Here is a 27,233-nt window from a genome sequence, read left to right as displayed (position 1 = left end):
TAGAAGTTCTTAGGCTTGAATTCGAGGTTGACTTGGTGTTTTGGTATTGTTTTGGGTGTTCCGGAGGTTCGACTAAGTTCGGGTAGTGATATATGACTTGTTGAAATTATTGGTTGATGTCCCGAGGGCCTCGGATGACTTTCGGATAGGTTTGGGTTGTGTTGCACTCGTTTTTCTTATGTTTCGACGTCATTTCTTCAAGCATAAAAGATATCATATTGAACAAATGAGCTCTGATTTCCTTTTTGATTGAAGCATTAGATTCGTATCGTAATTTTGGACCCGTAGCATAAAGAATAGTCGAATTTGGACATCGTATGAGGATTTTATGGTCATTTTACTAAAAATTAGGTTGTCAGATTTTTCAGATTAAATACGAAATTGCTACTGACAGCGTATTTAAAAATCTGCACTATTTGCAAAAATTAAAACCTACATATCTCATTCATTATAAGGTTAAATTGAGTGATTCAAAAGCCTAACATGACTACAATTTCACAAGGAATCCATTGGAGGCATAAAATATGAGTTTCAGGATCGTTTGGCATGAGAAACAAGGTAGAATAACTGGCAGAAAAATATATAAAATAAAAGTTTGTTCATTCGATCAAATTTTGATTTGGGGAGCTCGAATTTGGGCGATTTTGGAGGCGATTTTCACCATATGGATTGGGGTAAGTGTTCTCTACTCGGTTTTGATTATATTTCATGAATCCATCATCGTTTTTGGGATTTGATTGATGATTTCAAAGTGAAATTAAGGGAGATAGGGTTTGAGTTTTGGAGAGTTTTAAGTGAGGATTTGAGGGACCAAATGGAGTCCGATTTTGATAAATTTTAAATGGTTAGACTCAGGAGAGGATGAGTGTTTTGATTCTGCCATTTTTTACTGAATTTCGAGACGAGTGCCCCAGGGGCCGGGTTTTGGCCGATTTTAGATTTTTGGCATATTTTGTAATTTTAATTGTGGAATTCGATTCTTTAGCACATGGTGATGGTATTAATCTGATTATGGTTAGATTCAGAGCTTTTGGAAACCGAGTCCAGAGACGAGGGCATCCTAGAGTAGAATTTTTTGTTGTTAAGGTAAGTAACAGTTTTAACTATGGCCTTGAGGGTAAAAACCTACAGACATTGATATTATGTGATTGTTTGGTGGTGATACCCACGCTAGGTGATGGGCATGTAGGTGTACATCACGAGGGATTGAGACTTGGTCCGTCCCGTGAGGCTGTGAGGCCTAATGACTGTTATCTGTGGTTATGTGTTTACTTGTTGTTGAACTTGTTTGCCTTCATGTTAGAGATCATGCTTAGGCTTTATTCATGCTCACATTATTTGTACTCAGTCATAGAAATTATTTTATATGTTTACCCCAGTCTCTATTAGTTTGCTGATATGTTGTGATACTTGATGTGGGATGTGTCCCCTTATTTGTTGATGATGGTGAGGCTAGTGAGGTACATGATTGAGTGAGGCCGAGGGCCTGGTTGTGAAGATATTGATACCATAGCGCGTGAGTTGTCCGCGTAGCACGTGAATTGACCGTGTAGGTCCAGGTATTGATACCATAGTGCGTGAGTTAGAGCGCGACGATCGTTAATTTCAGGCCGGCTATCTATGGAGATTGCAAGGTAGCTGCTAGTGTCCGCAGGACCTTGTTACTCCTTTTGTCATTTCTTATTTTGGACAGTTACACAGTTTATATATCTTAGTTCATAATTTTAGACACTCATGACTTAGTGACACCCCGATATTTGAGGCTCATTTCCGTATTTTTTCTATATTATATATAGAGTTGGTTTAGCTTATGAAAAATTTAAATATTGAAATATTTTATTAATTTCTTATAATCGGTTTAGTAGTAATATTTTGAAAAGTAGGCTTGCCTTGTAACACGATAGGCGCCATCACGACCATTGTTAGTATTTGGGTCATGACAAGGTGGTATCAGAGCCTAGGTTACATAGGTTTCACCAGTCATGAGTGGGTTTAGTAGAGTCTTGAAGATCGGTACGGGGACGTTTGTACTTATCTTCGAGAGGCTGCAGAACCTTTAAGAAAACTTTACCTTCTTGAATTCTTATCGTGCTATATTGATTCAGCTTGATGTGTTACTCTTTGAATTCCTTCCACGCATTCATATGCACACATGAGCGCTCGATATCATTTGTGCATCGACGAATTGTGATTACCTGGATGAGGTATGAGATGTGATTTCTGTGTGTTGATGTTGGGCTAGTCTGGAGGACTTGAGGCCGGGTTTTAACTATAGATTGAGCACTAAGGTGTTGATTGTGTGAGCTCGTGCTTGTGGACTTATATGTCCGGTAGTGTCCCTATTAGTAAAAATGGTGGCTGGATGGATACATGATGAGTATGATGTGACCGTGAGATGAGTTCATATGATTTGAATGTGACGATAAGGTATTAGTGAAGGTTTCACCTATTTGATACTCCAGGTATGTTTCTAGACTCGTTCGAGGATGAACGTTTATTTAAGAGGGGGAGGATGTAGCAACTCGGCATATCATTTTGAGAGTTATAGCCCCATTTCCCCCATCTATACTTCTTTATATATTATTAAGCTGTGTTGAATTGTATCGAGTTGGTAGGTTTGGGTTCGGAGTAATTTTGGATTGAAATGAACACTTAGTCTCTTAGTTAGAAACCTATGTTTGAAAAGTCAATCGGAAGTTGACTTATGAGTAAACGAATTTGAATTTGGATTTTTATGATTCGATTAGCTTCGTTGGGTGATTTTAGACTTATGAGTTTGTTCATAATGTAATTTGGAGGTCCGTGGTAGAATTAGGCTTGAATTGGCGAAAGTTGGAAGTTTAGAAGTTCTTAGGCTTGAATTCGAGGTTGACTTGGTGTTTTGGTATTGTTTTGGGTGTTCCGGAGGTTCGACTAAGTTCGGGTAGTGATATATTACTTGTTGGAATTATTGGTTGAGGTCCCGAGGGTCTCGGGTAAGTTTCGAATAGGTTTGGGTTGTGTTGCACTCGTTTTTCTTATGTTTCGACGCCATTTCTTCAAGCATAAATGATATCATATTGAACAAATGAGCTTTGATTTCTTTTTTGATTGAAGCATTATATTCATATCGTAATTACGGACCCGTAGCAAAAAGAATGGTAGAATTTAGACATAATATGAGGATTTTTTGCTCATTTTACTAAGAATTAGGTTGTCAGATTTTTCAGAATAATTACGAAATTGCTACTGACAACGTATTTAAAAATCTGCACTATTTGCAAAAATTAAAACCTACATATCTCATTTATTATAAGGTCAAATTGAGTGATTCAAAAGCTTAACATGACTAGAATTTCACAAGGAATCCATTGGAGGCATAAAATATGAGTTTTAGGATCGTTGGGCATGAGAAACAAGGTAGAATAACTGGCAGAAAAATATATAAAATAAGGGTTTGTTCATTCGATCAAATTTTGATTTGAGGAGCTCGTATTTGGGCGATTTTGGAGGCAATTTTCACCATATGGATTGGGGTAAGTGTTCTCTACTCGGTTTTGATTATATATCATGAATCCATCATCGTTTTTGTGATTTAATTGATGATTTCAAAGTGAAATTAAGGGAGATAGGGTTTGAGTTTTGGAGAGTTTTAAGTGAGGATTTGAGGGACCAAACGGAGTCCGATTTTGATAAATTTTAAATGGTTAGACTCGGGAGAGGATGAGGGTTTTGATTCTGCCATTTTTTACTGAATTTCGAGACGAGTTCCCGGGGGTCGGGTTTTGGCCGATTTTGGATTTTTGGCATATTTTGTAGTTTTTATTGTGGAATTCGATTATTTAGCACATAGTGATGGTATTAATCTAATTATGGTTATATTTGGAACTTTTGGAGACCGAGTCCAGAGACGAGGGCATCCTGGAGTAGAATTTTTCGCTGTTTAGGTAACTAACAGTTTTAACTCTGGCCTTGAGGGTATAAACCCGCAGAAATTGATATCATGTGATTGTTTGGTGGTGATACCCATGCTAGCTGACGGGCGTGTGGGTGTGTACCGCGAGGGATTGAGACTTGGTCTGTCCCGTGAGGCTTGAGGCCTAATGGCTGTTATATGTGGTTATGTGTTTACTTGTTGTTGAACTTGTTTGCCTTCATGTTAGAGATTATGCTTAGGCTTTATTCATACTCACATTATTTGTACTCAGTCATAGATATTATTGTACATGTTTACCTCAATCTCTATTATTTTGCTGATATGTTGTGATACTTGATGTGGGATGTGTCCCTTTGTTTATTGATGATGGTGAGGCTAGTGAGGTACATGATTGAGTGAGGCCGAGGGCCTGGTTGTGAGGATATTGATACCATAGCGTGTGAGTTGTTCGCGTAGCACATGAGTTGACTATGCGGGTCCAGGTATTGATACCATAGCACGTGAGTTGTCCGCGTAGCACGTGAGTTGACCGTACAAATCCAGTTATTGATATGATGGCACGTGAGTTGTCCGTACTTAGCGCTAGGGCTTTGGGAGCTCTTTCGGAGTCTGTACACACCCCTAGTGAGCGCAGAGTGTTGAGTGTATTGAGTATTGAGTGCTGAGTACGAGTTGCTGAGTGATGGAGTGATATTGCTGTGAGGTTGCATTTACTTTTGCTGTTGCTGCATTTATCTGTTAAATTTCTTTGTGGCATTTACTAAGTTATGGAATTTACCTGTTTATTCCTGTTAATTTTAAATTGCGAAAATAAATAATTGGACTATTTTGCTTAGCTCGTCACTACTGCTTAGTTCCTTAGTTATTTCTGTTACTACTGAGTTGGTTGTACTCATACTACACCCTACACTTTATGTGCAGATCCAGGTAAGTTAGAGCACGACGATCGTTGATTTCAAGCCGGCTATCTGTGGAGATTGCAAGGTAGCTGCTAGTGTCCGCATGACCTTGTTACTCGTTTTGTCATTTCTTATTTTGGACAGTTACATAGTTTATATATCTTAGTTCATAATTTTAGACGCTCATGACTTAGTGACACCCCGATGTTTGGGGCTCGTTTCCATATTTTTTCTATATTATATTTAGAGTTGGTTTAGCTTATGAAAAATTTAAATATTGAAATATTTTATTAATTTCTTATAATCGGTTTAATAGTAATATTTTAGGGAAGTAGGCTTGCCTTGTAACACGATAGGCGCCATCACGACCATGGTTAGATTTTGGGTCGTGACATGAAACTCACAAGAACATTATGGAATTTGATTCTAAGAGAGAAAGTTTAGCCAACATATCTTGTCCAAGCTTTCCTTAAGTTACTACAATGCCCCAACACTTCTAGCCAAAATTTTTGAGCTATTAATTTGAAATTCAGGACTTAGTGTCCTAAAATTTTTTAGTTGCTAATTTAAAATTTATGACTAAGTGTCCTGAATTTATAACATATTACTTTAAAATCCAAGACATAAGATTTGAATTTCTAATCATAATTTTTGAACTTTAGGACACGAAGTCCTGAAGTTTGAACTTTGAGGTTTAAACTTCGGGACATCATGTCCTAAAGTTTGAGCGAATTGGCTTATTTTTAAATAAATTGTAAACTGTGAGTATATTTTAAATAACATGCATAAAAGTGGTTACCTGGTGTCATTTCCACTCAATTAGTGGGTCACATATAGAGGCCCACCTATAATGGGCTGGGAGACATAAAGCCCATTTAGTTTAATCACTAAATGTTGAAAAATACTTGTTAAAGTGCTGGAACTAATTTTATAAACAAGCAATCAGGTTTGGATGATACAGGTTCGGCTGAACCCAATAGTTTTGGTTCAAATTTTGTATTTGTCTGAAATAATTCATTAATATGTACAAATTATTAATTTAAAACCCAAAAACTTAAACAGTATAATTCCTGAACCAGTAAACTTCAAATCCTGGCTGTCTCTACAAATAATTGTGTGTTTAGATACAAGTATTAAAGTTGAAAATGTTAAGAAACTTAGCTCAAAGTAATAATATAAACAAGAAAATAGACAAGAATGTAGGGAGCAAGGGAAGAGAGATTCTTATTTCTTCCATGTATTCAAGTATGTACAATATTATGCACAAACCCTCTATTTATAGGATGATATAGGTAATACAAAGGGATGCCATGAACATGGTATTAACTTCTGAGAACATGGGAGAAGTTAATGGAGGTTTGAGAGTTACATCCATAGTGGTAAGAAGCAGTGGGAGGTTAATGGAGAAGAGTAGCGGGTGTTACTCCCTTAGAAGTTATGGACATTCACCACAATCAAGTATTTCATAACACTCCCCCTTGGATGTCCAAAGATAATGTGCCTCGTTAAAGCCTTACTAGGAAAAAATCCCGTGGGAAAAAAATCCTAGTGAAGGAAAAAGAGTACACATATCTTATAATACACATTATTTGCTGCCTCATTAAAAACCTTTCGAGGAAAACCCAATGGGATAAAACCTTATCTAAGGGAAAAAGAGTACAACACGTATTTGCCTCCCCCTGATGAAAATATCACTTTATTTATCGGAGACGACGAATTTCAAGCTTGTATAACTTCTCTAATATTGAGATCGGTAATGCCTTGGTGAATTACTCCGCCAAATTATCACTTGAACGAATTTCTTGAATATCTATTTTATCATTCTCTTGGATCGTCTCTGCAAAGAAACTTTGGCTAAATGTGCTTTGTCTTCTTCAATATATCAATGTTTCAATTGAGCTATGCAAGCAGCACCGTCTTCAATATTATTGGAATCTTCTCTTCAAAAAAAATCACACGTCTTATTTGTGTTGAGTCACTTAATTTATAAGATGTTAGTATCTTGGTATGAAGAACGAACTTCATGTAATGCTCTGCATTTACATAACCAACAAAACATTGAAAATATTTGTTTAAATAAACAAATCTATCAATGATTCTCTTGTAATATATTACTAATAGCATTCCAGTGTCTCCATATCGAATTAAAGTTAAATCTTACTAGTATAACGTTATACTCAAGGTTCTAGCAAGAAACATAAGTGCACCCAGTGCACTAAGATACAAAAATAAATCATATATGTCATACATGGATGGCTGAAGTTTTATTTAACAAAATTTTTGTGAACCTCTATATGCTTCAGAACAGTTTAAATTCTTCAAGGATTTTCGTTATACGCATATCAACTTTTTCATGTATTGCCATATTAAAACCTGAAAATAATTTCATCCACTACAGGAGAACCTGTCTCCATATAACTAATGCCAGGATATTTACGACAAATCGTGTGCCACAAGTCGTCTTTATGTCTATCGACTTGATTTTTCATTTGACTTTTTGCACAATGGACTATCCGTCCAATTTCTTATTTTTCAGGTGAAGTCAATTTTTATTGCGTATTTTTCATTTGGCCAATCATTTATCTGTCCAAATTTCATGACAAATTTGAGTTTAAGATTCTCGTCGATATTAATAATATTGAGCGCCATATTATATCATTAACATTGTCGACGATTATTTTACGTCGGTTCCATCATCACACAATAAAGACATAACTTATCGAGATCTCATTATTTTTAGGTACCTGAACCTCTCCATGAGGTCTTATAAAGTGTTATTATCATGATGCTCTTATAAAGCACCTGCCTCCTTATTATAGCCATCTTTATCATTTGCTCCTCTCCTTCTTAGGAGTTTTATCTTTGGAACCAATGTGTCATATGCTCTATCCATCATAGACTTTATTTTAGTTGGAGCATTAGCAGCTGAAATATGACATTTAGCTTTGGGTCCGCAGATGCCCCTGGCAATATTTTGCAAATGAATTATCACTTGACTTCAAGTTCACATTTTCTTGTACGAGGATCTAGATGTACTCATAATAATTCATTCCACGTATCACTTTTTCAGCTGCCCATTTTCTCCCTCTAATATTGGGATCACCAACACATTTTCCAATCTCCTTTGGGAACCCATCTTTGTGCACTGTGGTGGGATAATTAAATCATATCGCACATCTATATTTCTAGATGGAAGTTATTTGGTTCCTGGCCCTGAACCAATTGTGAAAGGGAGAAATATTCATAACTTGTTGGCTAGATGCGTACAAGTGCTGTTGTATATTAAATAATACACCTCATACCAAATTTCTATTTGGGAGTTTTGTTCTCATAACCAATGATTTAGCTATAATTGGAGGCATACAACTTCTGCTAAACCAACTTAGATATAAACCAGCATTATCAAGATAAATCATCATAATATTTATTTTGGAACTGTGCTCTAGTAATTTGAGCAATCAACCTTGCAAAATCCAAATTGCAAGTTGATAACAAACACACATGTGGCCATACAATAGATGCATCTATTGAAATCATATAATAGTAAACGGTCCACATGGCAGGTGACTGGACCCATATATATATATATATATATATATCATCTTTTATACGTTCCAAATCAGGGAATACAATCCCAACCCCAGCTGGTATAGTAATCAAATTATCATGAGAATAAGTTATGCAGGAGAATTCTCGAAGAATCTCCTAATTCTTCAATATATGCCAATGTGAATTCTCAATCATTTTTCGCATCATAATTGAACCGGAATGGCCGACCGGTCATGCCAACTGATATTTATTTCAGTAAACATCTATTTTACTATGTCATGTGATTCTATCACCATGCTTATACTTTTATAGTACAAATCGAATAAAAGTCGGATAACCTTTTAGATTTACCCAGTGTGATTGTAGTAATATACAAATATTCAATCTTCCTTTCATTTATAGTCTCAATATGCCAACCACTTTGGCTAATACATTTGAAACTCAAAAAGTTTCTTTTGAGACTTACTACAATATCAACGTCAAGAACAATTCATTCATCCGGAGTAACAAATTAGTTCTTCCAGAGCTCTTCATTGATTTTTATACTACATGATCTTTTATCACACCATTCATATGGTGAATGTCTCATTTACAGAGAAAATTATATCATAATAATTGTCATGGTCAAAATCATCATAGGCAAAATCATTTCTTGCTTTAACTTTGCCTTTAATAACTTTTTATAAGGCGCGACAAAATATTTTTGGCGTACAACATGTACGCGACCAATGACATTCATGTAACCACACAGTAATATTCATTATCTTTCCTTCTCTCAAACCTCCCAGTAGAGTTGAGTTGTAGTATTTATTCAACCATGCGTAAGCACATCCTTTTGCATAATTTATATCACATATATATTTTTACATTCACTTTAAGGAATGAGTTTGCATTTACAATGCTTATCACAAGTCGCATTCTTCAAAAAAAGGATTATAATCGTCTGAATGTGCCTCATATTTACAGACCATATTGCTACACATTTCCTTCACCTTTAATTTGAAGGATTATGTTGAGAACATTTATTGTTCTCATTTTTACAATTACCATAATGATGACTACTATTATTGTCTTTTGCATGCCCATGTTCATTGGTCAACCACTTGTCTTCATTTAGACATATTATGCGCTCGCTATCACATTCACTTCAAGAATGGAACAAATCAAGTGGGACAAGCTTCATACTTTTTCATGAAAAATACATTATTTTGTTTAGTCATCATTATATCATCAATATGCTGCATTGGGACTCAAACCCAATGTCTTACCCATATAAAGGCATGTTGGGCCATAATGTATTGGGGCTCAAACCCAACTCTTATAATCACAGTGCACCGAGACTCGAACCCGATGTCTTACCCTTGTGGTACATTGGGACTTGAACCCACTATCGATGCCCCCTTTTTCTCTAACCATGGGGTCAGAAATCGGGTATACGACATTGGGAAGGACAACTCTATTCCCTTTCGAGAATTGGGTTTCGAAATTTGAAGAGTCGCCACCTAATGATTATAGTGCATTAGGACACTTTTTTAGAAGAGTTTGAGTTGGAAAACTAGAGTTCGGGTAAGGGCTAGAAATTATCTCGAGGGGAAGGTGTTAGGCACCTCTCAAGATCCACTAGTGTAGTTCCTGGCCATGTTACAATTGTGACTTTACAAGTAAACAATCAAGGCTCAAATAAGGATTCGCATACAACATTACAATCAGGTTGAAAGCTTTCGAAGGTAAGTAGAGAGGGCAGAAATTTTAAAATAAATGATTTGAATAATTTTACAAGAAAAGATGAAAGCAAATAAAGGGAGGGGGGTCCTAGGTTTATAATTAATATGGATCACTTCAATGCAATATCCAGCAATCACTCCTCGGAAGAGGGGTCGAACGTGATATTAGCACACCTGTCATCATATCTATATTCTACCCTTCCCACTCCGTTAAGGTATTAAAGCACAAAGAGTTTCGTTACTTATTGCATGCTAGTACCCGTCCCACTCCTATCAGTCCCGGAGGCATTTAGGACTACTAATCCTAAAGGGAAAGGGATTTAGGGCCTTTTGAGAGTTTCAAAGGACAAAATACTAAGGCGTCAATCAAAACACATAATACAAGTAAAAGTGGAGGCAGATAAGCAAGTAAGGCTCAAGTAAACCTCCTTAAATCAGATAAGCCATAGAGTTTAGCATGTCTTGCATGTACTGGTTTGGTCTTTAAAAATTAAAGCGATAATCAGACTGATTCAACACATACTTTTAGACAGGAAGTCCGCATGAGGCTTACTCGAATGCAGTCATCAAAGACTGAACCACTTTAATTAGTCAACTTTACCTTAAATGTGGGACAGAACTACTGATTGTAAAGGAGTTGCAAAATAAGATAAGTTTCAGAAAAGATTGCAGACTTAATACAAAGAAAATGGTTTAAAACGAGTTTCAGAAAACATACTTGTTTAAGAAAAAGAATTGCCGAGTTTTAACAAAAGAACTAAATTGCAAACTAATTCAAAAGGTTTATCAGATAAGTATAAAGAAGTGAATTCAGATTGATTTGAAAAATGTTTGTCAAATTATCAGGAAAGCAGTAAGTTTCCAGAAAATATGCACTGATTTGAGAATAATTATCAAGAAGGAAAAAGATGCACTGGTTAGGTTGCAAGAAAAGTTTTAAGGGTTCAGAAAACGTGCAGAAAGTCGCTTGTTTTAGCAAAAAGGGGCAGTACTATTTTAGACAAGTGAAACAATTCCGATTTGAAGTTCCTATAGGCATGATCTCTACAAGTTACTGATTTTAATACCTTTCAAACGTTAACACCCTTACAAATAGGATATCTATATGCTGGCTTATCGTTAAACCTAACGGTTTGCCTAATGTCATTATAAATGCAGAAATGCAAATCCCTATAGGCATGGTATCTATATGCATAGTTGCAGAAATCAGAAAGCTAGATCCTATAAGCATGGTTTCTACTTGTGAGATTGTATAGATCAAAAAATTAAATCCTATAGGCATGATCTCTACCCTTTGTGCATAAAGTAACCCCCTCCCTTTTCACTAAATCCCCATGAGTTTATACAAATTATTACAGGCCAATAAAAACAAGACAGAAATTAAAAGTACATCAGAAATCATCAACTGCATCCGACCAGCCTAATTCAGAATTAGTGTCTAACAATATGAAATTGAACCATTTCCAAAATCCAAATTTCCAAAGCCTTCTCTTATATGGGGTGTTTCAGAGATCCAAGGAGTTTCAGGAACTCCAGGCAGTGCTTACACCCCAAATATATTGCAGATTTAGATGATAGTGCAGTATGGAAATGCCAGCTCTCAGATGTCCATGTTCAGAGGGAAATCAAGGTCCCAAAGCAAGGCTCAAGAGAGAGGGGCAGAACTTAAGATTCTAGGAATAGGTGTAAGTGCACAAAGGGGAAAGAGAATCAAAGAGAGACAGGGCAAGCTAGTGGTCATGCCCAGCAATTGGGATGCTGGCACACCCCTGACCAGCCTGCTGGTCAAGTATTGAGAGTTAGGATCCATTATGGATCAAGCCAAGGCCTGGATAGTAATTAGATACTGTCAGGCCAAAAACTTAACTCGGCACATAGAAGGGGATAGGGGTAGAGGATTCATAACAGAAATAGAAGCAAGGAAGAAAAATATTTAACACAAATTACTGAACATAGGCAGTAGAGTAAACAACAGTCTGAAGCACATAAGGGTGAGGCAGAAAATTAAATAAAGGACATACTAGTTTCAAAGAAAATAAGTAAGCAAAAGTAGCCTTGAGAGAACCAAGTTGTAAACAGCAGTTCCAAAAGATCTCAAGCAAAGCCTAATTTAAAACAGTATTGCAAGAAAGCGTTTTTGTTCGTGGGTATTTTAGTGTGTGTCTGTGTGTTTCTGATTTCTGAGAATTGATTCATGATAGAAAGAGAGAGGACTAGGTCCTTATATAGTTTTTTTTTGAAAGCAAGTAAGGCAGACAAAGAGTGCACAAACATAGAAACCAATCAATTAGTATCAATTAAGACAACTAGACTCCTTTAATTAAGGGGTCTAGGTCAAACGGCTAATCAAAGAGGAAAAAAAATCAATTTACTAAGGCTTGATTAAGGTAAGGAAACCATATAGTGCACAAATAAGGTCAAGTACATAGTTGGTAATTAAGAAAAGATAGAATAGTGGTGTCCTTTATAAAGTAAAAATAAGGTATCAGTTTGAAAATCAGTCAAAAGGATCCCGGATCCAATTGTAATCATAAAGAACCTCAGGTAAATAAGGAAAGAATAATTCAAATATTGGTACAGAATCATAGAAGAGAGAAACAGAGGTGAGAAATCATTCAAAGTCATTGAGAGAGGCAGACATACACAACAGAAGCAAGAGAAACTACGAGTTTTAAGACAAAAGGTAGGCAAGAACATGCTGAGCAGGAACATCAATGAAACTTAGTAAAGTGAAACCAAATCAAAACATGAACTTAAACATACATAGCAAAGAGTGAGAAGCAATGACCTAAGTTAGCACGTGAACAAAGAACAGAAAAGAACCTTGCAAAATCAGTAAGGAAATAAGAGAACAATCTTGAACATAATAAGAAATAAACAGGCGAGCATAAGCACACATAGGAGAGAACAAAAGAGTCAGAAAACTTTTAAAGAAGTTTTTCCAGAAACCCTAAAATTGGATTCGAACAAATTTTGAAAAGAAAAATTTGGGGAAAAACCCTAAAACGTCTGTTAAAGACCCAACACGTCACAGATCTGGGAGAGATAGACGAGTACAGAACCTTAGAAGGCTTAAAAATGGCAGATAAGACCCTAAGATGAGAAGGTCTTGAGGAAAGTCGGATCTTTAGTCGGAGAGACTCATATTGCTTTGAACATGCCGGAAAATAGTCGAAGAGGCCATGGATCTTGCAGATCTGAGACAGATCTAAAGGAGACCATGAGAGTCAGGCCTTCAATCTTCGGATAGCTTAAGTTAGTGGTGAGGAAGAGTGAGCACAGGCCACCTATGGCATGGGCTTCCATGGATTCCGGTGGAAATGAGACGGAGATCGGTGGAATAGGGTTAGGATTTCGGAGGGCTAGAGAGGTTTGGGAGACGAAGGGAGTTTGGAGGCGGCTGTCTTTGGGTAAATGAACTAGGGTTAGGGATTAAAAAAGAAAATGATACGTTATGGTCGTTAATCAAAAATGATCAACGACCAGGATTTAAAAGAAAACCGGACGGGTTTAGCAATTGGGTCAAGGGGTCGGGTAAAAAAATGAAATTGGGTCGTTTAATTGGGTGGTATTAGGGTTAAATTTTGGGCTAAAATTGAAATGACAATGGCTATGTGTTAAATATTCAATTTCTCCCTTTTTATTTTATATAAAATAATTTAAAAGATTTTTTAAAATAGATTAAAAGCATTGAACTAATTAATAAGGTATAAGTATTAATTTAAAAATACTGGAAACAATTTAATAATAATTAAATACTGTTAATTGTAAAATAGGCTATAATTGCAATTACATGCAATTTAGCTTTTAAATATCAAATAAATTTGTAAAAATATGCAAAAAATCACCTTAATTATATTTTGGTGTAAATATGAGAAATAAATAAGTTATTCACCAAAATAATAATTTTGGGAATAATTATTGAATTTTGCACTGCTAAAATAGACAATAAATTGGTTTTGAAAGTCTTTAGAAATTTGGAAAAAATACCAAAATACTTGGGCATGCTTATGTATGCACATATATGTTATTTTAAAAGTATTTTGAGTGTAAAAAAATACTTAGAGAAAAATTGGGTATCAACAGCTGCCCCTCTTTACCCGGGAAGGATGAAGAGTTGTCGGGTAAAGATACGATGGCCAATTTTGCCCGAAAAGAAACGATTTGAAAAGTTTTGACCGAGCTCTGGATCCTGAGCTGCCTACATATCCTTGATCTTACAGGAATCGGGCCACATGTAGTTCAGGATCCATTGACGGGATATGCCGATGGAGGACATGATGTTTGGTTGAGAAAAGTGGTTGAAGTCTGATAGGCTGCGGGAACTGGAGCGGGATCGCTCCTGCTAAGGTGGTTGTTGATAGCTGGTGTACCTACAAATGAATAATACCAACATACATTGTGCATAAATTTAAACGTGATGCAAGTTCCCATAGGACCATGAATGTTGTCTTTGGACGGTTAGGATGACGTCCTCAAACCATGACGTCCTGGGCCATGAAGCGTATAATAAAGGATTCGCAGGCTATGAAATGATGTTCTCGGGCTATGAGAATGGTGCGTCTGAACCATGATGCCTTTGAATAATGATGTGCAAGAGATAAAATGGGGTCCTCAGGCCATGGCATGGCGTTTTCGGGCTATGAAAATGGTGCCTCCGAATAATGACGCCCTTGGACAATTTGGCGCTCTTTTAGCCCATGAAATGCAGTAGGTGGCGATCTTTCAGCCGATGCAAGACATAAGTAAAAGGTGGCGACATTTCACCCGTGCAAGAAAAAATAAAGTGGCGATATTTCAGCCATGCAAGAAAATAAGGTGGCGATATTTCAGCCATGCAAGAAAATAAAGTGGCGATATTTCAGCCATGCAAGAAAATAAAGTGGCGATATTTCAGCCATGCAGGATGGAGATAGGGCTTAGTCTCGGAAGGCAGAAAGGTAGCCTTAGTAGATGATGATGGAGGTAGAGCTTAACCTCGAAAGGCAGAAAAGTAGCCTTATGCAACACAGGAAATGCAGATGGAGGTAGAGCTTAACCTCGGAAGGCAGAAAGGTAGCCTTATGCAATGCAAGAAATGTAGATGGAGGTAGAGCTTAACCTCGGAAGGCAGAAAGGTAGCCTTATGCAAAATGCAGATGGAGGTAGAGCTTAACCTCGGAAGGAAGAAAGGTAGCCTTATGCAAAATGTAGATGGAGACAGAGCTTAGTCTCGAAAGGCAGAAAGGTAGCCTTATGCAAAATGCAGATGGAGACAGGGCTTAACCTCGAAAGGCAGAAAGGTAGCCTTATGCAAAATGCAGATGGAGACAGAGCTTAGTCTCAAAAGGCATAAAGGTAGCCTTATGCAAAATGCAGATGGAGACAGGGCTTAGTCTCGAAAGGCAGAAAGGTAGCCTTATGCAATGCAGAGAAATGCAGATGGAGACAATGCTTAGTCTCGGAAGGCAAAAGGTAGCCTTATGCAAGATGCAGATGGAGACAGAGCTTAGTCTCGAAAGGCAGAAAGGTAGCCTTATGCAAAATGCAGATGGAGACAGAGCTTAGTCTCGAAAGGCAGAAAGGTAGCCTTAAGCAATGCAGGAAATGCAGATGGAGGTAGAGCTTAACCTCGGAAGGCAGAAATGTAGCCTTATGCAAAATGCAGATGGAGACAAGGCTTAGTCTCGAAAGGAAGAAGAGTAGCCTTATGCAGTGCAAGAATGTAAAAGGATGATTAGTAGTAAGATCTCTTAGCTGATAGCCGATTACGACAATATGACTACTGGGGAGATTGTGTACAGATAGAAATTGCGGGCAAGTGATGATTCTGAGAAGTTGCATTCTTAGGAAAGTATGCGTACATAAATATACCTGACGATATTGCAAGTCGAGTGCCTGCATCCAAATAAAATCGTGAGTTCTGTGAGGGGAAAGGTTAGTTCGTCTTCCCCAGGCTCTTGACGTTGTGTGTCATTGGGGTAGCATCGCTAAACAACAGCAATCCGGATAATAGTTATGCATAATTTAGTAAATATAACGTAAGTATATAATCAAAAATAGTTTTCTTTAGATGAACCAACGACTGCGACGTGGTTCCAGACATTGCAACCTCTTTCGCTCCGAAATTTTGAGGATCCTCCTTAAAATTCTGCCCCAGTTTGCTGAGCGGACATTTCTGACGGCTGTGCTGAATGACTAAAAAATCATCTTCAGAATTTTGAGGGTCCTCCTCAAAATTCCGTCCCAGTTTACTGGGCTGGCACTTCTGGTGATGCATGGACTGAAATTAACTTCGGAATTTTGAGGTTCCTCCTTAAAATTCTGCCCCAGTTCCAATAGCGGGGAAAAATGAAATTTTTATTAAATTATGACCGAACCCATAGGGCTTCCTACGTATCCCCTCTTAAATGGGAATCAGGTCAGGCGTAGTTCAAATTACATCATTAAGGGAATCATAAGCGGTTACACATAATATCGTTTCACTACATTTGAATTGATTGGCTTCGGCCAGACTTCTCCATCCATCTCTGCAAGAATAAGGGCTACTCCAGTTAGAACCCGGTGAACCATGTATAGACCCTGCCAGTTGGGAGAGAACTTCCCCTTGTCTTCATCTTGATGTGGGAATATTTTCTTCAACACTAGCTGCCCCGGTGTAAACTTCCTTGGCTTAACCCTTTTGTTGAAGGCTCTAGACATTCTGTTCTGATACAACTGACCGTGGCAAACCGCATTCATCCTTTTCCCATCTATAAGGGCTAACTGCTCGTAGCGACCTTTTACCCATTCTGCATCGTCCAACTCTACTTCTTGTATGATCCTTAAGGAGGGAATTTCTACCTTGGCGGGGATGACCGCCTCTGTACCATAAACCAGCATGTAGAGAGTTGCTCCGGTCGATGTGCGGACTGTGGTACGGTATCCCAATAAGTCGAATGATAACTTCTCATGCCATTGTTTGTGCCTTTCGACCATCTTCCTTAGTATCTTCTTGATATTCTTGTTGGCTGCTTCCACAGCTCCATTCATCTGAGGCTTGTAGGCTGTAGAGTTCTTGTGTTTGATCTTGAAAATTTCACACATTGCTTTCATCAAGTTGCTGTTGAGATTGGAACCATTATTGGTGATGATTGATTCCGGAACTCCGAACCGACAAACAATGCGGTCGCGCACGAAACCCGCCACAACCTTCTTAGTGACAGCCTTGTATGATGCTACTTTGACCCATTTGGTAAAATAATCAATTGCCACTAAGATGAACCTGTGCCCATTTGATGCGGCAGGATCGATAGGTCCGATAACATCCATTCCCCAAGCGGCGAATGGTCACGGTGAGCTTGTTGCAGTAAGCTCGTTTGGAGGCGCCTTTATCATATATGCATGTATCTAACATCGATGGCATTTGCGAACATACTAGATACAGTCTGTTTCCATAGTCATCCAAAAGTACCCTGCTCGGAGTATTTTCTTTGCTAAGACAAAACCATTCATGTGCGGCCCGCAGGTCCCTGCATGCACTTCGTCCAATAGCCTGTATGCTTCTTTTGCTTCAACACACCTTAGTAAACCCAAATCGGGAGTCCTTCTGTATAGGATTCCTCCACTGTGAAAAAAGTTGCTGGATAGCCTACGAAGTGTATGCTTCTGAGTAGCGTTGGCAAGTCTTGGATATTCCCCTGTTGTCAAGTACTACTTGATGTCATGGAACCATGGTTTTCCACCCGCTTCTTCGTAAACGTGGGCACAATAAGCTGGCTGATCATGAATCTTTACTGGGATGGGATCAATGAAATTTGTATCTCGATGCTGGATCATGGACGATAAAGTAGCTAGTGTATCAGCAAACTCGTTCTGGACTCTGGGGACGTGCTGAAACTCTGTCTTTGTGAACCTTTTCCTCAACTCCTGTATGTGATGCAAGTAGGGAAGTATCTCAGAGTTCTTGGTTGCCCACTCTTCTCGGACCTGATGTATGAGCAAGTCTGAATCCCCGATCACTAGCAACTCCTGAACGTTCATGTCAATGGCCATTTTGAGCCCCAAGATGCAGGCTTCATATTCGGCCATATTGTTGGTGCAAGGGAACCTGAGCTTGGCGGATACCGGGTAGTGCTGGCCGGTTTTTGATACTAATACTGCTTCTATGCCAACTCCTTTGAAATTTGCAGCTCCATCGAAAAACAACCTCCAACCATCATAGGATTCTGCAATATCTTCTCCTATGAAAGATACCTCTTCATCTGGAAAATACATTTTTAGGGGCTCGTATTCTCCGTCCACGAAATTCTCGACGAGATGGTCCCCAGTAGAGTCGCCATGCTGTCGACGCCCCTTTTTCTCTAACCGTGGGGTCAGAAATCGGATATACGACATTTGGAAGGACAACTCTATTCTCTTTCGAGAATTGGGTTTCAAAATTTGAAGAGTCGCCACCTAATGATTATAGTGCATTAGGACACTTTTTTTAGAAGAGTTTGAGTTGGAAAACTAGAGTTCGGGCAAGGGCTAGAAATTACCTCGAGGGGAAGGTGTTAGGCACCTCTCAAGATCCACTAGTGTGGTTTCCGGCCATGTTACAATTGTGACTTTACAAGTAAACAATCAAGGCTCAAATAAGGATTCGCATATAACATTACAATCAGGTTGAAAGCTTTCGAAGGTAAGTAGAGAGGGCAGAAATTTTAAAATAAAAGATTTGAATAATTTTACAAGAAAAGATGAAAGCAAATAAAGGGAGGGGGGTCCTAGGTTTATAATTAATATGGATCACTTCAATGCAATATCCAGCAATCACTCCTCGGAAGAGGGGTCGCACGTGATATTAGCGCACCGGTCATCATATCCATATTCTACCCTTCCCACTCCATTAAGGTATTAAAGCGCGGAGAGTTTCGTTACTTATTGCATGCTAGTACCCGTTCCACTCCTATCAGTTCCGGAGGCATTTAGAACTACTAATCCTAAAGGAAAAGGGATTTAGGGCCTTTTGAGAGTTTCAAAGGACAAAATACTAAGGCGTCAATCAAAACACATATCACAAGTAAAAGTGGAGGTAGATAAGCAAGTAAGGCTCAAGTAAACCTCCTTAAATCAGATAAGCCATAGAGTTTATCATGTCTCGCATGTACTGGTTTGGTCTTTAAAATTAAAGCGATAAACGGACTGATTTAACTCATGTTTTTAGACAGGAAGTCCGCATGAGGCTTACTCGAATGCAGTCATCAAAGACTGAACCACTTTAATTAGTCAACTTTACTTTAAGTGCGGGACAAAACTACTGATTGTAAAGGAGCTGTAGAATAACATAAGTTTCAGAAAAGATTGCAGATTTAATACAAAGAAAATGGTTTAAAACGAATTTCAAAAAACATACTTGTTTAAGAAAAAGAATTATCGAGTTTTAACAAAAGAACTGAATTGCAGACTAATTCAAAAGGTTTATCAGATAAGTATAAAGAAGTGAATTCAGATTGATTTGAAAAATGTTTGTCAAATTATCAGGAAAGCAGTAAGTTTCCAAAAAATACGCACTGATTTGAGAATATTTATCAAGAAGGAAAAAGATGCACTAGTCTGGTTGCAAGAAAAGTTTTAAGGGTTCAGAAAACGTGCAGAAAGTCGCTTGTTTTAACAAGAAGGGGAAGTACTATTTTAGACGAGTGAAACAATTCCGATTTGAAGTTCCTATAGGCATGATCTCTACAAGTTACTGATTTTAATATATTTCAAATGTTAACAACCTTACAAACAGGATATCTATATGCTGGCTTATCGTTAAACCTAACGGTTTGCCTAATGTCATTATAAATGCAGAAATGCAAATCCCTATAGGCATGGTATCTATATGCATAGTTGCAGAAATTAGAAAGTTAGAGCCTATAAGCATGGTTTCTACTTCTGAGATTGCATAGATCAAAAATTATATCCTATAGGCATGATCTCTACCCTTTGTGCATAAAGTAACCCCCTCCCTTTTCACTAAATTTCCATAAGTTTATACAAATTGTTACAGGCCAATAAAAACAAGACAGAAATTAAAAGTACATCAGAAATCATCAGCTACATCCGAGCAGCCTAATTCAGACTTAGTGTCTAACAATATGAAATTGAACCATTTCCGAAATCTAGATTTCCAAAGCCTTCTCTTATCTGGAGTGTTTCAAAGATCCAAGGAGTTTCAGGAACTCCAGGCAGTGCTTACACCCCAAATATATTGCAGATTTAGATTATAGTGCAGTGTGGAAATGCCAGCTCTCAGATGTCCAAGTTCAGAGGGAACTCAAGGTCCCAAAGCAAGGCTCAAGAGAGAGGGCAGAACTTAAGATTCTAGGAATAGGTGTAAGTGCACAAAGGGGAAAGGGAATCAAAGAGAGACAGGGCAAGCTAGTGGTCATGCCCAGCAATTTGGATGCTGGCACACCCTAACCAGCCTGCTGGTCATGCATTGAGAGTTAGGATCCATTGTGGATCAAGCCAAGGCCTGGACAGTAATTAGGATACTGTCAGGCCAAGAACTTAACTCGGCACATAGAAGGGGATAGGGGTAGAGGATTCATAACAGAAATAGAAGCAAGGAAGAAAAATATTTAACACAAATTACTGAACATAGACAGTAGAGTAAACAACAGTCTGAAGCACATAAGGGTGAGGCAGAAAATTAAATAAAGGACATACCAGTTTCAAAGAAAATAAGTAAGCAAAAGTAGCCTTGAGAGAACCAAGTTGTAAACAGCAGTTCCAAAAGATCTCAAGCAAAACCGAATTTAAAACAGTATTGCAAGAAAGCGTTTTTGTTCGTGGGTATTTCAGTGTGTGTCTGTGTGTTTCTGATTTCTAAGCATTGATTCATGATAGAAAGAGGGAGGACTAGGTCCTTATATAGTTTTTTTTGGAATCAAGTAAGGCAGGCAAAGAGTGCACAAACATAGAAACCAATCAATTAGTATCAATTAAGACAACTAGACTCCTTTAATTAAGGGGTCTAGGTCAAACGACTAATCAAAGAGGGAAAAAATCAATTTACTAAGGCTTGATTAATGTAAGGAAACCATATAGTGCACAAATAAGGTCAAGTACATAGTTGGTAATTAAGAAAAGATGGAATAGTGGTGTCCTTTATAAAGTAAAAATAAGGTATCAATTTGAAAATCAGTCAAAAGGATCCCGGATCCAATTGTAATCATAAAGAACCTTAGGTAAATAAGGAAAGAATAATTCAAACGTTGGTACAGAATCACAGAAGAGATACACAAGACCAAGTATTTAAGGAAATCATCACAAGCCTAGGATTTTCCACGCAAAAGGATCAAAATAAACAGCTAGTAGGGTAAAAGGGATTTAATCGAAAGAAATCAGGGATGAATCACTAGCATGATTAAAGGGATTTCAAAATGAATTTTGGGTGAAATCTTTGAAAGGGAAGTTTTTCCTCATATATAAAGCATACAGTCCAAACAAAAGAAAAGCTTAACAATGAAAATCTCAGAATCACAGGCAAGTAGGATTCCGAATTCAGTTCCAGGCTTACAGCGAGTCTGAAACCTAGGGTTCCAAAGTGAAACCCTAGTGCCATCTACTCGAAGGGAAACCCCCAAATTTTAGGGTTTCAAATAAAAACAGAGGTGAGAAATCGTTCAAAGTCATTGACAGAGGTAGACATACACAACAGAAGTAAGAGAAACTACGAGTTTTAAGACAAAAGGTAGGCAAGAACATGCTGAGCAGGAACATCAACGAAAGTTAGTAAAGTGAAACAAAATCAAAGCATGAACTTAAACATACATAGCAAAGAGTGAGAAGCAATGACCTAAGTTAGCACGTGAACAAAGAACCGAAAAGAACCTTGCAAAATCAGTAAGGAAATAAGAGAACAATCTTGAACATAATAAGAAATAAACAGGCGAGCATAAACACACATAGGAGAGAGCAAAAGAGTCAGAAAACCTTTAAAGAAGTTTTTCCAGAAACCCTAAAATTGGATTCAAACAAATTTTGAAAAGAAAAATTTGGGGAAAAGCCCTAAAACGTCTGTTAAAAACCCAACACGTCACAGATCTGAGAGAGATAGACGAGTACAGAACCTTAGAAGGCTTAAAAATGGCAGAAAAGACCCTAGGATGAGAAGGTCTTGAGTAAAGTCAGATCTTTAGTCGGAGAGACTCATATTGCTTCGAACATGCCGGAAAATAGACGGAGAGGCCATGGATCTTGCAGATCTGAGACAGATCTAAAGGAGACCATGGGAGTCAGGCCTCCAATCTTCGAATAACTTAAGTTAGTGGTGAGGGAGAGTGAGCACAGGCCACCTATGGCATGGGCTGCCATAGATTCCGGTGGAAATGAGACGGAGATCGGTGGAATAGGGTTAGGGTTTCGGAAAGCCAGAGAGGTTTTGGGAGACAAAGGGAGTTTGGAGGCGGCTGTCTTTGGGTAAATGAACTAGGGTTAAGGATTAAAAAAGGAAATGATACGTTATGGCCGTTGATCAAAAATGATCAACGACCAGGATTTAAAAGAAAAACCGGACGGGTTTAGCAATTGGGTCAAGGGGTCGGGTAAAAAAATGAAATTGGGTCATTTAATTGGGTGGTATTGGGGTTTAAATTTCGGCTAAAATTGAAATGACAATGGCTATGTGTTAAATAACCAATTTCTCCCTTTTTATTTTATATAAAATAACTAAAAAGATTTTTTAAAACAGATTAAAAGCATTGAACTAATTAATAAGGTATAAGTATTAATTTAAAAATACTGGAAATAATTTAATAATAATAAAATGTTGTTAATTATAAAATAGGCTATAATTGCAATTACATGCAATTTAGCTTTTAAATATCAAATAAATTTGTAAAAATATGCAAAAAATCACCTTAATTATATTTTGGTGTAAATATGAGAAATAAATAAATTATTCACCAAAATGATAATTTTGGGAATAATTATTGAGTTTTGCACTGCTAAAATAGACAATAAATTGGTTTTGAAAGTCTTTCGAAATTTGAAAAAAATACCAAAACACTTGGGAATGCTTATGTATGCACATATATGTTATTTTGAAAGTATTTTGAGTGTAAAAAAAATACTTAGAAATAAATTGAGTATCAACACCCACCATCTTATCCTCAATTAATGGCATAATAAGCCAAAGTGCATGTATTGGGACTTGCCTTCAAACATTTAAAAATATTACATTACTTTGGCAACTATATATATCGTGTAACTCTGTTATAGTTCAAGGATATTTTATAATGTAAGACATTCAACTTAAAGAGATATTACATGATAAATCCTTCAAGATAGATGATGTAACCTTCATCTATCTTAGAGTGAAGGTTTCATTCAAAAATAATAAGGTCGTATTGACCAAAAATGATATTTTTGTGGGCAATGGATATTGTAACCATGATTTATTTGTGCTTAATATTTTCGATACTAACAATAAAAATGCATCTTTTTCTACTTATATGGTTGTGTCAATTTTCTTGTGGCATGCTAGACTAGGACATGTTAATGGTTACAATATCCATTGTAACCATAAAATGCAGTCGCTAGGATTAATATCTGGTTTAAACTCAAGTAATATTAACAAGTGTGAAATATGTGCTGAAGCTAAAAGTACTAGAAAGATTTATTTTTCTGTAAATATAGAAACTGAATTATTATCCTTGATTCACACTGATTTAGGCGATTTAAAGTAGACTATGACTAGAGGTGGTAAAAGATATTATGTGACTTTTATTGATGATTTTTCTAGATATACTAAGTTGTATTTGCTTAGAAATAAAGATGATGCTTTTATTTCTTATAAAATTGAGGTTGAAAATCAATTTAGTAGAAAAATCAAGAGAATTAGATCTGATAGAGGTGGAGAATATTTATCTTTAAATGAATTTTGTGAAAATAATGGAATTATTCATGAAGTAAACCAGCCTTATTCACCTGAGTCAAATGGAGTAGCTAAAAAAAATAGAACATTGAAAGAGATGATGAACTCTATGTTAGTTAGTTTTAATGCGCCTGATAATTTGTGGGGTGAAACTATTTTATCTGCATGTCACTTACAAATAGAATACCACATAGAAGAACTGGAAAAACTTCGTATGAATTGTGGAAGGATTATAAACCTAATTTGAAATATTTAAAAGTGTGGGGGCGCCTTGCTAAAATTCTGTTGCCTGAACCTAAAAAGAGAAAAATAGGTTCTAAAACTGCTGATTGTATGCTTATTGGATATGCTGAACATAGTGCTACATATATATTTCTTGTTTTAAGAAGTGATGTGCTTAATTGCAATACTATAATTGAGACAAAGAATACAGAGTTCTTTGAATATATTTATCCACTGTCTGAAAACAATTTCTCACACCTGTTGAAACAAATAATAAAATTACCTCTAATGAGGAATTGAGAAAGAGCAAAAGGCCTAAGAAAGAATATTTTTCATATAGAAATGATTTTCAAACTTTTCTTGTCGATAATAAACCATCAAATTATTTTGAAGCTATATCTTCTTCAGATGCTAAATATTGTAAAGAGGCAATAAAAGTTGAAATTGATTCTATTAAGAAATATAATACATGGATTTTAACTGATTTACCTCCTGGTGCAAAGTCTATTGGTTGTAAATGAATTTTCAAAAAGAAATTTAATACTGATGGTCCTTAGATAAATATAAAGCTCGGTTAGTAGCAAAAGGATTTTCTCAAAAACAAAATATAGATTATTTTGATACATTTGCACCAGTGACTAGAATTTCTTCTGTTCGAGTTTTAATTGCCTTAGCTTCAATTCGTAAGCTTATAATCCACCAAATGGATGTCAAAACTGCTTTTCTAAATGGTGATTTAGAAGAAGAAATTTATATGGTTCAACCTGAAGGTTGTGTTATTCTTGGAAAAGAAAATAAAGTTTGTAAATTAATTAAATCTCTTTATGGCCTTAAACAAGCTTCTAAGCAATGGAATGAGAAATTTGAACAAGTTTTACTGAGAGACGATTTTTCTTCAGTGGAGGTGGATAAATGTGTTTATACTAAAGTGGTAGACAATGAATATGTGATAATATGTCTGTATGTTGATGACATGATTATATTTGGTACAAATTTAAATATTGTGCAAAGTACAAAATTATTTATGTCTGCTAATTTTGATGTGAAAGATCTGGGTGAAGTAAATATAATATTGGGAGTTAAAGTTATAAGGAGTGAAGATGGAATAATATTGTCACAAGAACATTATGTTGAGAGACTTCTTAAGAAATTCGAATATTTTAATGTCACATCTGTGAGTACTCTTTTTTGTGCTGACTCTAAGTTGAAAAAGAATAATGGTGACCCAGTTGCTTGGTCTAAATATGCTCAGATTATTGGGAGTCTGATGCATTTAATGAATTTTACAAGGCCTGATATAGCCTATGCAGTGTGTAGACTGAGTAGATATACTCATCCCAACAGAGAATATTGGTCTGCATTAGATAGACTAATGAAATATTTGAGAGGAACCATGAATTATGGCATCCTATATAGTGGATTTACTTCTACTTTAGAAGGGTACAGTGATGCAAACTGGATCTATGATTCAGATGAGACAAAATTCACTAGTGGTTATGTATTCACCCTTAGTGGTGGTGCAATATCGTGAAAATCAGCTAAACAGACGATCATCACTAGATCGACTATGGAATCAGAGTTTGTATATCTGGAGTTAGTTGGTTCCGAGGCTGAGTGGTTAAGAAACTTCTTAGCTAATATCCCTTTAATAAAGGACGTATTGCCTCCTGTGTCTATGCATTGTGATTGTCAAGCGGCAATAGCTATTGCAAAGAATAAATCTTATAATTGTAAAACTATACACATGAAATTGAGACATGATATCATAAAACAACTGTTGAGAGACGGAATAATTTCCATTGATTATGTGAAGTCAGAAATACATTTGGGCGATCCTCTGACTAAACTCGTTGGAAGAAAATTAATTCTTCAAACCTCAAAAGAGACGGGCTTAAGGCCGATATGTTGTCAATAGAGATGGTAACCCAACCTATGTGATTGGAGATCCCATAAAGTAGGTTCATATGGGTAATAACAAGTTAACATTAGCACTGATGCACTAAAAGAGAGTGATTGATTGCTACTAATTGAGAGGCTGAGTTATAACTCTTAATGAAATTCATAGTCCTTATGGATGGTGTATTTAAAAGCAATATACACTTGATGAATTCACCTATATGAGAGTGGAGTGGGCCGCTCCTATGAGATTTTGGCCTATTCTCTAGAGCTCTCATGAATAACCAGGCACGCGCATGACCTATTGGGCACAAAATCGCGTTGAACAATAAAATTACCGGGGATCGAAATGTGATTGATAAAATCTCTGACTTACAATAAGAGTTATTGGTTCATAGAAATATTATATTTCACTAGTAATTCTATGAATTAAATTTTATTGATCTAAGTTTGGTTCATAGTCTAGAAGACATCAAACATATTGCATTTGGACCATACAAATCCAACAAATTTTACTCCTCTTTTATGAATTTTTTGAAAATATGTGGGGAACTGTTGTGATATTTCCAAAAAAGGTGGACAAATGTCCATCCATGTGGCAAGATGCATGCAAGTAAAGTGGACAAATATCCATCCATGTGGCAAGATGCATGCAAGTCTTGACAATCATACTTGACAAATGGCAAGAAAAGTCTTAAGTTTTTTTGCCTATAAAAGGGTCTTCCCTTAAGCCAATTTCACACGGCAAAAACATCATTTCTCTTCTTTCCTTTCACGCCTCTCTTCTTTCTTTGTTGTCAAATATTAAATATTAGTTGTTTCCTTTCTTATTTACTTTTCCTACTAGCTAGCTGTGCTTGTAATTTAATATTTTGCTGATTCCTGTATCCTCTAAATAAATTAGAGATGAGCTTGTTTAATCCTGGGGAAATATTTCACATTGCTGAAATAATTTCTTAGGACAGTGCCCAGCACGACTCAAGTCAATCCATATATCCGCTTACAAATAATATTGAAGAAGTGTTATTGTGGTTAGTAAAAAATATTATATTGAAATTACTGAATGTGATCCTACCATGTGTTTGAGCTGGGATATGGGATAAGAGCAATTCAATTGGAAAGTGACGGCTGAATCTAGTTCACATGGATTGCTAAGTTGG

Source organism: Nicotiana tabacum, chromosome 5, assembly GCF_000715075.1.
Source record: "Nicotiana tabacum cultivar K326 chromosome 5, ASM71507v2, whole genome shotgun sequence".
In the NCBI taxonomy this organism is placed as follows: Eukaryota; Viridiplantae; Streptophyta; class Magnoliopsida; order Solanales; family Solanaceae; genus Nicotiana; species Nicotiana tabacum.
Note: the sequence above shows the minus strand (reverse complement) of the source record.